General features: G+C 33.3%; 1 pseudogene; it reads left to right on the forward strand.

Moving 5' to 3' along the window:
• The first annotated feature begins 13184 nt into the window (after window positions 1-13184).
• On the forward strand, window positions 13185-13272 carry LOC147914593 (U2 spliceosomal RNA; annotated as a pseudogene).
• Window positions 13273-14649: the final 1377 nt, after the last annotated feature.

A 14649-nucleotide genomic window follows, 5' to 3' on the forward strand; every position in this document is an offset into this window, starting at 1 on the left:
TTAAAAAATTGTGATTGTTTGGAGATAATGGCAGGCTTGCTATGAGTATATAAGTAATATCAAGCAGGAAATATTTAATACCATTCTGAGATATATTTAAAAGGCTAGAAATGAAAGACCTAGATATTAATACTCTCTCCACATCCAGCATTAATCAGTCATTGTCTGAATTATATTTCACATTCTCAAACTGCCAAGCATCCAGGAATGAGATAAAACGATGATCCAACTTAGTTACTATCAGGAAAGTTGAAAGGAATTTGATTTGGTGACAGGGTTGGAATAGAATGCCACGCAATGGTAGGAACCAAAATTAGTTTCTCAGAAACAAGGACATTTAGGGAAAATATGTGGAGAATAAATTGAATCTTGTTAGAACAGAAAGACATTTAAAATATAGAAGTATGTAGGAATAGATTGGTAATTCCTATTTCAAAATGGTCTTAAATCAATTTAGAAAGCTTATTTCTGTATTTTTTTCTTTCACTGGTCATAAATGAGAACTTGTCTTATTTTTGTCAAATGCTATATTAGTTCCATGTTGATATGTAACAAAATAGTCCCATGCCTATTTCACGGCTTTTAATATCTATTGCTGATAATTCTTGTCTTTCCATAAGCAACTGCTTAAGTACTTTGTTATATTCAAATTCAAAGAATAAATTGAGGATTAACTGTATGAATATAAAAAGAGATATTTTCTTTTTTTTTTCCTTTTATAATTTTATTTATTTTTTCCCCCAAAGCCCCAGTAGATGGTTGTATGTCATAGCTGCACTTCCTTCTAGCTGCTGTATGTGGGACGCGGCCTCAGCATGGCCAGAGAAGCGGTGCGTCGGTGTGCGCCCGGGATCTGAACCCGGGCCGCCAGCAGCAGAGAGTGTGCACTTAACCGCTAAGCCATGGGGCCGGCTGGAGATGTTTTCTAATATCACTGAATTTTTACTTACCATGCTTTCTCCATGTCCAATCTTTTAATCATATGAAGTTAAAAGAAAAGCTTTCCTATTTCAATCATTGTCTGTTATTTTGAGAATTACATGATTTTTAAATATTTTAACAAGTTTTAACAGTATATATTCAACAACATATGAGTTATGTAAACATTTTAGCATCATCAAGCTTCAAAAGAATTCTCTAACTTATGACAGTATAACGCTCAGTAATTAGCTTGATCTTTCTGTCAGGTAAATATATTTAGATCTTAATTTTTAGAATCATTTTTACTTCTTCCTATCATATTTAAATTCTAATTATGGGGAAATAATTTGTTGCTTTTCAGTCTCTGGATCTTGCACCTTATATTGTACAATCCATAATACTATGTCGTTAAAAATAATGCTGGGGACAGAATAATGTAAATGTCAATAAACATATTTTTACAACCTTTTAAATTCCAAGCATAAGTGACATATGGTGAGAAACATCTCTATAATTATAAGAGGATGAACTTGTTCTTGCTGTGTTGTCATTCGTTAAATCATTCCTGGTTGGCTTCTAAGAAGTCAGAAGGGGTTCTAAATCTATTAACTCATACATCCAATGATTTTTTAAAGAGTTGTGGATTTTGGTTTCTATAGAGCTTGACATTTCACTAATGTATAAGCACTTTGGAAAATCAAGTTGTGTCAATTGTACAAATTTACCTTCCAACATTACCACAGTTACCTTTAGCATAACATTTAAACTTAAAAAAAATTGAGATAATATATCATTATCATTGATTTAAATATTGAACCCAAGGTCAACTCCCTTAATTGAAATTTCAAAATCCAAGTTCAGAGCCAAAACAAATTTTGTGGGAAAATTTGAAATAAACTTGCACGAAACTAAAATCTTTGTTTCACTTAATGTGAATACTGGCATATTTCACTAGAGACATTGTTTTTGATTTGAGTGTGTTTGCACAGATTCCCAGCAAACACTACTTATTATAGAGTATACACAATCTTCCAAAATCTAAAAAATTCTGAAGACCAAAGCATGTCTGTCTATAAGGATTAGATATAATTACCTATATTAAAATAAAATAGAAAAGTTATATAGCAAATAGACTTTCTATATTCTATTAGTTAATGTACTACATGCTTCTACAACAACTTCTTAATTTCGATAGTTTAAAAACAAGATCTTTATCTCTATCAACACAATATTTCAAGACTGCTGTACGTAGCAAGCACCTTCTGTCGGATCATGCTTCTGGAGTCCAGGTTGCTTGCTGTGGATTTGTCAACCCTGAGGTCTCTTTTTTACCAACTGGTGTGGTGGAGTCGAGTGTATGGAGTGGGAAAACTGATTTCTAAGAGCTTTCTCCTGGAAATAATGCTCATCAATGGGTCTTGTCTTCCACGGCTGAGAACTAACTGCATGGCCACACTATATGCTAGAGGGAATGGGAATACAGTCTGTGATTGGACAGCCCCTTTCGAGAGACATGTCTCTATTATGAAAGAGGGAAAACAGATTTTTGGTGTATAGCAAAAAGTCTCTGCCACAGGTTCTGTTGTTAAATTATGCAGTCAACTACTTAAAATTTTCTATTTTGTATTTTAATTCGCATCCAGAATTGTATTCTGCAAGCTACAATTTAAGAATATTTTTGTTGTTGTGTTTGTGTGTGTGTGTTGTTGGTTGTTTAAAGAAATGAGAAAAGAAAGATTTTTCTTCCCATCTTACTTAAAGGAGATTAAAATGACAAGTTCTCCTTTTCTCTCTCTCTCTCTCTCTCTCTGTATGTATATATATATTCCTCTAATTGAAGGCCCGTTGGCTAAATTTGTAGATCTATCTCTACCGGATCCCAGGAAACCTCTCTTTTGGATATAGCAATTGCAGATTTTGCCAGGTCACCTAGGAAAGCAGTATGCACTTAGAACTGAACATAGCATGCGGATACATCAATAGCATGCTATTGTCAAAAGGTACAGACTTCAAGTTAGAAGATGAATAAGTACCAGGGATGTAATGTGCAATATGATGACTATAGCTAACGCTGCCATATGATATAAAGGAAAGTTGTTAAGAGAATAGATCTTAAGAAATTTCATCACAAGGAGAATTTTTTTTCTTTTCTTTTCATTGTACCTATACGACATGATACATATTAACTAAATCTATTGGGGCAATCATTTCACAATATATGTAAATCAAACCGTCATGCTGCACACCTTAAACTTATACAGTATTGTATGCCAATTATTTCTCAATAAAACTGGAAAAAAAGAATTGGGTAAAATTTAAAAAATAGCATGTTTGCTAACATATTAACTTCGCTAATGGTAAATGATCTGTATTTTTAAAGATGGAGTTTTTTTTAAATTTTTATTTCTCAGTGGTTTGGGATTTAGATTTCTTATTTTCTTTTTCATTTTTATTTTTTGTCGTCAAGGAACATAATCGTCATCTCCATTCCTTGATGGAAAATAAACAAAATATGTAGATTTACCTTTCATAGCTCTCTCTTCTCTGGCCAGAATCTAAACAGAAGATTAGCAGCAAACAGGCAGGGGAAGCGATGAGCAGGAAGAGGGGAGAGCAGAGGATCCAGCCCCATTTTATCATAGCAGCCTTCCAGGCTGAAGCCATCCAAGCTGTTCACGTGGAGAATAATTAATAATAAATCAGGTTCAGAGTTTCGAATAATATCTTGGTTGGAACATTCCAACTAATAAGTTGGAACTGCTTGCTTTATGATTTAAAGTTGCTGGAAGGTTTCTGACTTCTAGTTATAGAAATATCAAACACCAAACCACTTACAAATAACTTGAAAATCAGACATATATATAAATGCATTGGAGACCTACTAAGGCAGTAACAAATTGAGGAGACAAGATTCTAGAGAAGTGAGACATGCAATCGAACTTGGCATTATGCAACATTTTCCCTGTGAAGCACTATGGAAACAGACAAGCTGAGAAGGATACAGCAGACAAGAGATTGAGAAACTGAGCAGATTCCTGGAGTTATTTTCTGCACTGCAGAATTAATATTAGTCTTTGGAGTCCACTAAGGAGAAGCGATTCTGGTAAGTAAACACTTCAAACTTTCAGTTGAGACACATAAAGATTATAACTTACAGTAAAGGCAAAGAAAAAAAGGAAGTCATAGCCCTGAATTAGCTCAATACCTCATTGAAATAACTACCCTATCTGCCATCAAGAATCAAACGTAACTAGCTCTGGAAAAAGAGAACATAGCCTCAAACTATCTTTGAAACTTTACCTATAATATATCCATCTTTCAATCAAAAACTACTAAGCATCGTATCAAGCGATAACAAATCAGTGAAAGCCAAATGAAACATTAGACAATAGAAACAAACTCACAGGATTCCAAGGTTTTAGAATTGACATAGATAGTCTTTGGCAGAAAGAAAACCAAGTGTGATTATATAGTCAAGAAAATGAGAATGTTCATTTAAATAATGTTTATAATAGCCTTAATCAGAACACAACTCAAATGTCCATTAAGAAAAGAATTTATGTACTATTTGTGATATATCATGAAATTGAATATTACATAGCAGTGAAAACCAATAAACTGATTCTTATGATGCAACATGATAAAAACTTGCACACATAAAATCTAGCAAAAAAAGTCATCCACAAATGACTACCTAAAGTATGATTTTATTTACATAATATTTTTTAAAAGGCAAAACAAATCCATGGTCTTGGAGATTAATATAGAGATTGTAGTGGGTCGAAAAGTGACTCCCCCTCACATGTGTCCACTACCTAATTCCTGCAGCCTGCAAATGTAACCTTAACTTGGAAAAGGGTCTTATATGAGACTTAATTAAATTAAGGATCTCTAGATGAGATCATCCTTAATTATCTAGGTGGGCGCAAAATCCAAGGGCAAGCATTTCTATACGAGATACACTGAAAAGAAACACACAGAGGAAAAAGGCACGTGAAGATAGAGGCAGAGATTGGAGTTATGCAGCCACAAGCAAAGGAATGCCAGCAGGGACCAAGCTGCAAGAGGCAAGAAAGAAATCTCCTCGAGACTTCGAGAGAGTACAACCCTACTGAAATCTTGATTTCAGACTTCTGACCTCAAGATGTCTTTAATTTATGATAACTCATTGTACATGTATGATAAACTTTTCTATTGCAATTTCTTTGGTAATAAAGGGCAAGGGAATTGGATTAGATTAGGGAAGCTTACCATTCCTTTGAGCATTTATCTGCATTTTAAACAGAATTAGCTATAGCACATAGGACCCTATTACAGAAGATTTTAAAATTAATACAGTCCTATATATGGAGTAAATTAAGATTGTAGTAATGGGGAACAGATGAAATATACATTTTTCTTTTTTCTGGCACCTAATATTTTTAATATACTTCAGTCTCCAGAATTAGTTTGTAATAACTATTTTTCAGCAAGGTTTCCATATAGAAAGATGAGTAGAAAAATGGACCCAAGTCCTCAATAAAATTATTCAAGCTCATTCCAACCCAAACTGAAGTATCTAGTTTTGATCAATTAACAGATGATGGTATAATCTTCTGATTATTTTTAAAAAAATTTTATTTGAAAACTCAGGGCAATAAAAGGGTCTTTCTACATAAAGGACCCATGCTTTAAAACTTCTAGTGAATAGGGTCAATCCTAGTATGGTACAGGGAATCCATTTGCACATCAATACACACAAGAATGAACAGTTTTGACTTTGTAGAAATAACATTTTCTTTTCTCTTTCTTAAGAACAGAGAGACTACATGTCGAATATTCTTGAATTTGAGGCCACATAAAAACTTGAGGTTTGATATTCCCAAAGATTTTTAATTTTTTCTCCAATATATGTTATAGAATTCTATATTTCTTTTACATTATTTGATTTTTATGACTAGCCTATGACAAATTGTAAAGTGATGATGATGATAATTCTTAATATTATATGAATCATAAAAAATGTGTCCCTTTTTCCTCTGCAATTTGAGGAAAAAGTCTCTAAATTAGTATGCATTTTTTACAGATCTAAGATATTATTTGGAACAGGAAACATATTTGCTTTATGAGAGGAGGAACTATTTTGTTGGTTGGCCTTTCCTCCTCACCATCTGCCCTTTTACAACACACAGGACTTCAAGCTTCTGAAGAACACAGATCTTTCTCCATTCATAACAGTAGTTTTGATTCCTATGACGGTGGTAGTTATATTACATGCTATCAATATTTTATTTATTTATTAGCTAAATTATTTAATTCAGAGAATATTAGTAGATGTGGGGTTAGATATTTGAATTAGAATTAATTTTATGTCTTACAACATAGAGTTGCTACATGAACAAGCAATTCTATTTCTAGGTATACAACCAAGAGAAATGAAAATACACGTCCACACAAAAACACATACACAAGTGTTTATAGAAGTGTTATTCATGATAGCCAAAAAATGGACACAACCCAGATGTCCATCAACTAATAAATGGATAAACAATATGTGGTAGAGACATACAATGGAATATTATTCAGCCATAAAAGTAATGAAGTATTGATACATGCTGCAATATGGATGAATGTTAAAAATATTGTGCTCAGAGAAGCCAAACACAAAATGTCACATATTGTATAATGCCATTTATATGAAATATCCAGAATAGACAAATCCATAAAGATGGAAAGTAGGTTAATGTTTGCTAGGGGCTTGAAGGGAGGGGGATATTGAGAGTGACTTATAATGAGTAGGACGTTATAATGGGTCATAGCCATTCTTTTCGTGGTCAAGAAAATATCCTGGAATTAGACAATGGTAATAGATATATAACCCTGTAAATATATTAAAAGACATTAAATTGTTCATGTTAAAAGGATGAACTTTATGGTTGTGAATTATATCTCAATAAAATTATTATTCATTTTAAAAATTAACTTTATGTGTACCCTTTGAAGAAAATTTATCTTCCTATTTCCTTCCTATTCCACCAATTAGTACATAAAATTTTAATTTTTCATATAACAAATGAGAAACATTTAAAAGTATGTGAATAAAATATCTCTAGCAGAGGGAAGTTTTTTGAGATTTTTATATAACTTTTGTATATAATTTTCAATGTAGGTTAGAATTCTTATGCCTGTGTACATCTCTGAATATTTCTTTCTTTTTTTTTTTTTTTTTGCTTGAGGAAGTTCAGCCCTGAGCTAACATTTGTGCCAATCTTCTTCTATTTTGCATGTGGGATGCCTCCATAGTATGGCTGATGAGTGGAGTAGGTCCACTCCCAGGATCTGAACCCATGAACCCGGGCCGACGAAGTGGAGCATGTGGAACTTGAACCACTGAGCCCTGGGGCCGGCCCTGAACATTCCTTTTTACCCTTCCTGTACCATCATGATCATCACTGTGATGCTCTTCGGCATCATAGATCCAAAGTTTTGAACCATTGCAAAGTTCCATGAAGTTTGCTAAACTGTCCATATGAATTATCTAATTTATTCTTGAGAAACTCTGTTTGACGTAGGTTGTCTTATTATACAAACATTTTAAATAAGAAAACTGTGGCTTTGAGTTGTTTAAGTCAGTCACCCAAGGTCAGTCAGATAGTTAGTAGAGGAGCCAGTACTCAAATCCAGGTGAATTTGATACCAGAAGATGAGTTCTGAAAACTCTTCCCATACATCTACAGAAGAAAGTAAATAACACAGGGCGTGTAAGACATATAGACATGTGTGTAGTCTATGAATTTTGCAATATTTAATTTAAAAGTTTATCTTTTTATTTAAATGCATTTTTTGTCTTCATAAACATAATATTAACTATCTTACTCTCTTATCTTTGCCCATTTATTATTCAATATAGTTTCAGAAACTATCAGTAAAAAATGCCGTTTTTTTACAAATGTTGGATTGCTTAAACAGCATGTCTCCAGCATTTCAACCAATTTAAAACTACCAGTCCAGAATATGTTAAAATCATAGACAAGTGTCTCTGACTTACAGAAATAAATGATGGTTGTTCTTTCTGGTTTTAATCAGCAATGTCAGTGTCAGTGATAATAATGCAACTTCTAATTCAGTAAAAAGTTATCACTAGATACCTTGCAAGCAGCAAATGGAAGAAAAAGCAATTAAAGATTGCTAAAAATAGCATTCAGAAGATTTCTCTAATTTATTTCAGCAGAACAAGAAATGCACTTAACATTGGTTTTTGTCTTATTTTAGAAACAATTTTAACTGTAGAGAGCATAGTTAAAAAAAGTCAAGAAGTGCATGATATCCCCATGAATAACAAGTCAATTTTTCCTAAGTTCCTTTGGAATGTGGAATAATTTTCTTCTCCAATTTAATATCCAGTAAAGAGTTATTTCTAAAACATATAGTATATAGATATGATTCCTGGAAATACTAAAATTTGGTGATTTTCTTGGCAACCAGAGAAGAAAGGAAATATTATCTCTTCAACTCAAAAGAATTTTGTTCAAATATAGTCAAATTACAACAAGCTGGGCAACTTGGAGAGCTGCCAGGACTCAGATTTAAAACATAAAAGTAGATTACATACCTATGGGACCCAATTGCCATATTATTAACTGTATGTGACTAAGCATTTTTGCCTTTCCATTAAAAAATTATATATTTATAACTGTATTTCATTTCATTTGATCAATCCTATTTTTTTACTATTGCAATGTGGTTATTGGCATGTCTGTACATACCTGTTTAGCTACCTTTTGGATTATTTTCATAGATCAAACTCCTAAAACAGGAAGTATAGAATTGTTGGATTAAATAACATGAAATATTTTAAGGATTTTAATAAAAATTGTTGTTATTCTAAAAATTCAACACTGATTTGCATTCTGTTTGCAGTGTATGAAAATTCCTGTTCCATCACTATATTGTTAAAATTTGGTGTGAAAGTTAGCCAATTTGATAAGAGGCATATATCCTTTATTATTCTCTTGATAGCTATTCATTTGAATTGTACAGGACTACAAATTTGTTTATGTTTATCGAACTTTTGTATTTTCTTTTATGTGTGTGTGTGAATTGCTTCTACAATTTTATTAATAGATTGATATTTCATTGTTTCTTTTTTGTTTGTTTGGCAGTGTGCTATCGTGTAAGAGCATATATGCTTTGGTATTAGAGAGTTATCAGTTCAAATCCCAGCTCAGTTAATTAATAAATGTCTTTGAACTTGGTAACTCATGCAATTTGAGCTTCAATACTCCATCAGATAATAAGATTGATAGGTACAAAATAAGGATACTAGTAGAAATCACTTCGACATTATATCCAAGTAGTCACGGATGCCTCCTGTAGTATAAAAGCAAACCATTTACACCTGCAAATATTTTTGCCTTAATTGATAAACAAGGAATCTTATTTATCTGTTTATTTATATTTAGCATTGGGATATAATAAGTGTTTTGGAATAGATCAGGATAAAAAGAAGATAAGAATGGAGGGTCTTAAATGACTCTTCTCACCCACAAATTCCTTTAGACAGATGTGTAGCGTCTAAAGATAGAGGAATTAGAGTCAATTTTGACAGAACAGTTTCAAAGATTCTTTGTGAAACTGGGCATAAGTAGAATTGCTCTGCAGTATTAGGGATGTGTGGCTAAGAGTGTGGGGAATACCTTTTCCATGACTTTCCATGGAACCTGGCACTCATCTAGGCTCCAAAGAATTTTGAAACAATCAGAATTTCCAATCACTGCATAAATATTAGATTCTCATGATGGGTTTTGGAAGTCAAACAATCTATTCAGTGTTGCAGAAAGTAGATGCAGACAAATAGCTATGAAATGATGACTGCAGTTTACAGAGTACAATTTTGACCCTTTGGAGATTCTCAGAAGGAATCACAAAATGGGATAGAGACCTGTTCTTATGCTGGAGGAAGTACTGAGCTGGCAGACTTAGATTATAAAGACTTTTTTTAAGGAAACTCTATATGCAATATTACTATCCTTTCCTTTGTATGTTGTTACACTTTCCACGTGCAAAGCTAATAGAAATATTCAGTTGTGTATTCTTTCTGTATTTATCTGCAGCTATATTCATGTATATTAAATATTTTGTTCACCTGAGATTTATTTCATGATAAGGAGGGAAAAGTAAGCCACAGTGGAAAAACCAGGTGGAAGATGAATTTAAAAAGAAGAACTCTCCAGGAATGATCCTTTCTTGGATGTGGCATCTAATGTCAGTGGGAGGTGAATCAACAGAAAAGGACAGGATGATTAGCAATAATAATAAGCAGGTATGTCGGTGTCCTGACTGGCTGGTGATACCTCGGAGACAGGGGAGAGTCATATCAAAAAGATTATCCATGGTAGCTTCCTGTTTCTCATCCTGCCTGTGTTCATTTTAGCCAGGAAAACATGCTCTGCTCATCTGGGCATTGAAACGACATCTATAATTAAGGTATCAAACAGAAAAGTTATTAGTACAGCAGTTAGAACAAGCTGATATTTCTCTGTCAAACTCTTATAGCATTTCCCATCTCACTTAATGAATAGCTTATCTTTGATTCCTTTTGTTTTTTCATATTCTACATTCAATCCATCAGTAAATATTGTTGGTTCTATCTTCAAAATATACCAAAACTTGACCGCTTCTCACCACCTCCACAGTTACCACCTTGATCAGGCTACTGTAATAATGTTCATTCCCAACCCCATCTCCCTCTTAGACCTTTACCCTCTTACTTTCTCCTGAACACAAACAGAGTGATCCTTTAAAATATAAGCTACACAGTCGACTTCTCTGCTCCAACCCTCCAATGACTTCCTGTCTCATAGAGAATTAAATCTAAATTCTTTAAACCACATAAGAATCCCTCCAGGATCTGACCTGCGTTGCCTCTGGGTCTTCATCTTTGATTCTTGTACCACTGTTCTCTCTCCTGCTCACTAGAAGCCAGCTGGACTGGCTGTCTTGCTTTTCCCAGCATCACCAGGCATGCTTCAGCCTAGTAGACGTTGATCCTGCTAGCCCAGGTACCCAGAAAACTCTTTCCTCAAGACCTAGATAGCTTGACCACTCTACCATTCTGGCCAAATTTTACCTTATCAGTGAAGCCATCTCTTTCTATACTATTTAAAACTGAATGCCTTCTTTAGACAGTAGACTCCCCAGTTGACCCTCATACTTCATTTTATTTTATAATAATTTTATTTAAGTTATTTCTTTCTCAATCATCTAATTGATTCTAACAGAATATAAATTACAGGAGGGAAACAGTTTTTCTATTTTGTTCTGTGCTGTATTTCTGACACCCAGAACAATACTTAACGTTAAATTGGACTCAAATATTTGCCAAATAAAAAATAATAACAGCTGGGCCGGCCCAGTGGCATAGCGGTTAAGTGTGCGGGCTCCGCTATGGCGGCCGGGGGTTCGGACCCCAGGGCGCACACCGATGCACCGCTTGTCAAGCCATGATGTGGCAGTGTCCCATATAAAGTGGAGGAAGATAGGCACGGATGTTAGCCCAGGGCCAGTCTTCCTCAGCAAAAAGAGGAGGATTGGCAACACATGTTAGCTCAGGGCTAATCTTCCTCACACACACAAAAAATAATAGCAGCTAACACTGTCATAGCTCTTAATATGTGGTAGGTCCTGTTGTACGTGCTTTACGTATATTAGCTCACTTAAAATTAATGAATATTTTGAACCAGTGAATCAATGAATAAATATTTTTGTGCATTTTAAGCTTTAATCCAGTTGTAAGGTCTCAGTATTTGAAGTTATATATTATCCTTCATGTTGTAAATATAAACGGGAACTTGTTTCATGAATGTACAAATATATCATTTTAATTGTTAGTAGTGACACAAGTACTTGTTACAACTATTCACTATGGGAATTTTATTTTAGTATAAAATATATATCAAAGTAAATGAAAAGAATGAGTAATATTATTACAACACATTTCCTTCTGCTTCAATAACAAAGGTAAACATTATAATTCTCATTCTTGCTACATGTTCATCATGATCCCTACCAGAGGCATATATAAATGAAGCAGTCACTATCTGAACCACTGATGGTCACCTTGGCAGACGGAAGAGGAAATTGAAGAAGGATAGACTCCATCTTAAAGTTCATGGCAGAACATGTCACAGACCATTAACATTCACATGTCATTGCTAGTCTAAATAATGTGGCCATAACTGCCTTCACATGGGTGGGAAGTATCATCCTGTCATGTTTGCAGAGGGAGAAGGGTCAGACTACTTCTGGTCAGTGCTAATACTTACAATGAAGCATATTTTCAAAATCAAGTAAACTACTTAACCTATATATGATATTTTAAAAGATGAATTCAGAACCATGTCATTATTTGCACATGAACTTCTCTTTCTGATTAGTAACATTTCTTGGAAAATAAGATTTTATCATATATTTTACTACATCAATTAAATATATCAGTTGTTTCAAAATGAGAAGTGGGGACCAAGAAAACCATCGTATCAATAATATACTACATTTTAAACAGGATGCCTTATTTTTTTACAGGCAATAAGTAGGAAGCTCAAGGCCATAAGTAGTAAATTCAAGGACTAGAAAGATTTTTTTAAAACAAGCTGTTATATATTAGCTAGACAGATGATAGATATGAAATATCATATATAGTATATTAGAGTGTATGCACAAAAGATAGTCCAATTATGTCATAGTTAATGAATTTTGTTATGATATTTTACAATATTAGTTGACAACGTTTATGGAGTAGCCACCTTAATAACTACTTTTGCTTAACATCTTAAAATATTATACTTGGTTTTAAGTTTTATGTAATATCTAAAATACTAATGATGTTTTCTTTGGGGGATGGGTTTCCTAAGTTATAATTCTTTCATTATGAGAAAGGCAACAGAAGTTATTATACTTTTTTTGTAGAAAATTTCCTGTTAGTTGTAATTGAAATTATATTAGAGAAGTTCAATTTTTGACATATTTTGATTTAGCATGTTAGGGTGTATGATATTTTTCTGCTCTGATTTTCCACATGTTACAAATGCCATCATTGATTAATACGTGATTCTAAGAAAATATATGGCATCTGATGAGATCCTATTTAAGCCAATCATTTATTTATACATTAAAATCATACACAGGGACATTTTTTAAAAATCTCTTGCAGAATATTTGCAAGGTTAATCTCTAATTCATGAAAACTAATTTAATCTGAGAAGTCCCAATATACATTCTTATGTATCGCTTCTCGGCCTTTTGGCTAAGATCAAGTGTACATTCTTATGTATTTACCACAATTATTTGAGCTCATTTTTGACCAAATTCTTTTTATTTTTGTTTTGTTTGAAAAAGTATGTTATATTAAGTGTTGGTGAATTTCTGATCCAACAGCACATTTTATTTTGCATAAAAATATAACAAATTTTTATTCGTTCATCTTTTTTAATGTTTATTCTAGCAGGCTTTTGGTACAAGAAATAGAAAAATGAAAGAAATAGATTCTGTTTTATGAGTACCAAAGGTAGTGAGTGAAGAAAGAAATGGTCAATAATTTACAATAATATAAACAGTATGCCTTGTTACAGAGAAAGACAAGGTACTACATAGGAATAGGGTGAATGGGATATTGCGACAGAGCCAGCACCTGACTTAGATTGGTGGAGATCAGAGAAGGACAGGGAAGCAACTGATGAAGTAAGGTTTAAAGAATTGCAGGAGAATATTATAGGAGGAGAGGGAAGTATGTGCAAATTAGTGAAGTTATGAGAAAGCATTGTCTTTTTAATTTCTAATGTAAAGGGCTGAACCATTTCAGAAAAGGCAGAGTGGAGAATCCATACCTGAAGATACTTTTGTTACATGAGTGTTAGTCAACTTTGGTGGCATCTGCTCAGCTCAGAAGGATTCTCTTATCTCTGAGGACTATCTCTCTGGGGTACACATGCAGGTTCTCCAATAACTGGGTTTGTACTGGGCATAACTTGTCCCTGACTTACTTGAAAGACCCAAAGGTGTTTAGTTTACCCAAGCTAAGATGTTCACATTTTCTCTTACTAGGGATTCGAAGTAGGAAAATATGTCAGTCTCTGAGCTCTTTCTTCTTGTTTACGTGAATTCAGAAAGGAAAACTAATTCACATTAAGAAAGAGTGGATAATGGGAAACAAAGAAAGGGAAAGAAGAGGTGATAAGTTCTAAAGACTTTTGAGTCACTTCTTTGCCTGAGGCCCACTGCATATTGGATAGATTTACTCAAGATAGTTTATTCTTAATGTAACCTAAAAATTGTAACAAAGAACATGAAAAAGAAAATTCTCCCCCCTTCAAAAAAAATAGAAAACCATTGGGAAATTTTAATATCTGTATTTAAACTAAGGAAAATCTTACTTTCTCTCAAAATGTATATACCAGTCTGGAGGAAGCATTATTCATTATTTTCAATTATGTCTACAAATTAATACAGAGTTAAGCACTCCATATTCACCCACCATGAAAGATTTATGATTTTTTTCCCAAGAGTTAATTTTATTTAATTCAAAGAGCTGACCTCTTTTAATTTATTTCCTGCTTTTCATATTCTGAAGCATTAATTTAAAAAGTTAAACCATATTTAAACTATTGAGAGATAAAATAAATTACACGGGTAAGATAAAGTAGAAGGAAAAAATAAAATGTAACAGCCAAAAAATGTGGTTTTTTCAACAGA

Source organism: Ceratotherium simum, chromosome 18 (assembly GCF_057802395.1).
Source record: "Ceratotherium simum simum isolate JZ-2026a chromosome 18, ASM5780239v1, whole genome shotgun sequence".
Lineage (NCBI taxonomy): Eukaryota > Metazoa > Chordata > Mammalia > Perissodactyla > Rhinocerotidae > Ceratotherium > Ceratotherium simum.